Here is a 3161-nt window from a genome sequence, read left to right as displayed (position 1 = left end):
ACATGCAAAATAGAGTCACAAACAGTACCCCCCCCCCCCCCCCCCCCCCCCCCACAAAAAAAAACCTCTACAAAATAGCAAAATCATGAATCCGGAACCCATGATGGAGGGAGGGATTACCGTGTTTTTAACACCCGTCTAATCATTTTAGCATTCAGGGTAGCCACAAAGACTCATGCTTTTCTTTCAATGATTTCCTTGGCACCAGCATGGTGGTCAGATGCTTCACAACTCATTCAGTACCAGCCAATTGTAGACCAAGTCTGAAAAGACGTTTATAAACATCTTTGGGAGTGAATGAGTGTTAACACATCAGTTCTGAGGTTCAAGGTACAAATCTGGGCCTCTGGCCTTCATTAATGGAGTTGGCATGTTCTTGCATTGGTTTTCTCCTGCTACAGCAGCTTCCTCCCACATTCCAAAAACAAAATGAAAGACTATATCATCCATCGGTTGTGAACGTGAGTGCGAATGCTTGTTTGTCTATAAATGCCCTGCCGTTAGCTGGCGACCAGTACTGGTTTTGCCTTGCTCGCTGCCTCTTTCCTTGCATGATCTGCTTGGCTTAAGCACCTTTAACGCAGAATTGGGCGATATTGACCCGGCAATTTCTTGCCTGGTGAGGCAGGAACAGCAAATCTGAAATAACAAGACCTCCGCCAAGGCCAAAACTTGGTCGTGTTTTTTGGTTTTACCCCATGGGTGTTGCCAGAATCTGTTTTTTCCTTGCATGATTTGCAATGCTCTGTGGGCAAAACAAAATGGGGATTGGACCACATTGACCAAGCAATCGACCTTCTACAGAGGGAATAATCGGAGCCGTAAAAGTGGCAGCCCGACGCCTAATTAACAGCCTCAAATCAGATGCCACCAAAGACCAAATTCCAAAAATGTCGGGCCCACTGTTCCGGCTCCGATGTGGCAATTTCGCCAGAGTTTTCGCTTGACGCCGGATGAACTCCATGACGCAACTGTCACGTTTATCCAAGTTGGGGGGGGGGGGGGGGGGGGGGGGTTCCATCGTCTCCTGTGGTTTTTCTGTGGCGTTTTCCCATCATGTCACAAAGAAATATCTTGGATCCACACCAAATTTTTCCCTTGCCGAAACGCTGCAAAAAAACCCCCAAAAAAAGAAAAAAAATTCAAAGAAATCCGCTGAGCATATTTCCCCCCCTGCATAATCGCGCTTTTGATGTTGACCCACATGTTAGCCTAGCTGCCTCTAAATGTTCAAAGGGGAATCTGTTACATAAACAACACCATTTTATATGTTTTCGTGTATCTTTCAAGTGCTTGTAATCCATATGCATTACGTTTCCAGTACAGCAATGCGGGGGTAGAGAAAGTATTTCCCGCGTGCCGCTAACAACCGGCTTTGACATGATAGCCAGGCAGCCAAGCATTGACATTATCAAGAGTCCTGTCGAAAAATAAATAAATAAAATCCCCAAATTGCCCCATTAATTTCTCAAAGTGTATCATTGATTATTTTATTTTATTGTGGATCGGGAAATGAATATGGGTTCAAAAAATGTTATTAAATGATGCTCAACGAATTAACCAAGTATTGCAATATAAAAAGGAGATTGAATTATTCTGATGATTACAATCAACTTTTTATTTATTTATTTATTTACCTCATCAGAAATGACTTTGGCCTATCTGTCCACGTTAAAAACCAAATGTGGCCCTTGAGCGCTCAAGTTTGCCCACGTCTGATATCGTGACAAGACCATTTGTACACAAACTGAAATAACGCATTGATGAATTCATGTGTAGAATGTTAGAAGGGCAATAAAGAATTGCAGTCGAGGGAATTGTTGTATGAAATGACAATATGTCATGCGACAAAACGGCTTCAGAGTTTTGCTAACAACATCCTCGACTCTTTTGGGGAAATAAAGAAATCTTTTGCACTTTTTTTAGAGGGTGCATTTTGGAGCATAATGATGTCTTAAAAAAATAATCCTACATTGGACATCGCGACTGTTTATCGTGTACGGTAATAAATGAAAGCATTACCGGCCTGCGGACATGTTTGCATGACAAGCATCGTGAGATGAATGTTTGTGTACAAACCACAAAACTGTTGTTGCAGCTGTAAGCGGCCCAGAAGCCCTGGGAAAGGAACACAGAGGGATACTGTTTTGATTCGGTTTCATTAAGAGGGTTGGCAAAAAAAAAAAAAAAAGATGACAGCGATTCTCCTGCTATACGTTATGTCTGTGTCTTTGTCTTTACAGAACAGGAAAAATATTTCACTCTCATTCCTGCGTAATGACTACTTAATTACACTTTGAAGTGGATTGAACTGCCTGTGGCACCGGAGAAATGACAAAAAAGAGTGACCAAAACAATGCTGTCATACTCGTTGGTAGCGCAGGCACATACTAATGATGCTTTGACAAGCTACGTGTTCACCTGTGATTGTTGGCGAAGGTTAAAAGGTTGAGTCGGTGGTCAGTGATGTCACAGCGTCACATATCGCAACTTCAAAAGACAAATGACCGGAATATATGTCAAGTCTGTATGACCGAGGACAGCAACGCAGCAGGCCCCGGGAGCACACCAGACCAGGTATCTTCGGCTCCGTCCTGCCGATCCCCGTACCGTTATTCGTTAATAATTTATTTCTTAAAGCAATTTAAAACAGATTGTCATTTATGATGCCCTCCGAGCAGCAGAATGCCGGGGTAGAAGAAAGCAAAACAATGAGACGACAAACTGTACGGTGAGATGTAGTTGCACAATACATTGAGTCATAGCTTATGGGGGACAAAAAAAAATCAAAACACACATAAAAAAAAGAAATTGAGAAGAATATTCACCAAATGTGGTGTGGGGGTTTTGGACCGAGCGGGTTAATGAAACTGCTGCAATGGAAAGTGTGGGTGGTGGTATGCACGGTGAGCAGAAAGCAACGATAGAGTCATGGACGATAGAGTGTTTGGCGGCAAAACTGGCACATCTTTTAGTTGAGCGTGTTTAGCGGATTTGGCAGACCACGCTGTGTCTCGGTGGGCGTTCTGGAGTTGATTTCGTGTAGACGCTTGACAATTTGGTGACCAAATTAGAGTCAAACTTAGACTAGTGAAACAGGATTTCGTTAGTTTTGATTGAGGCGCAGGCAGAATGAGCTCAGTTGGACGAGTGTGGCAGCT

Source organism: Hippocampus guttulatus, chromosome 16 (assembly GCF_054856545.1).
Source record: "Hippocampus guttulatus isolate MCC_2025c chromosome 16, RoL_Hgut_1.0, whole genome shotgun sequence".
Taxonomy (NCBI): Eukaryota; Metazoa; Chordata; class Actinopteri; order Syngnathiformes; family Syngnathidae; genus Hippocampus; species Hippocampus guttulatus.
This window is presented reverse-complemented; position numbering follows the sequence as displayed.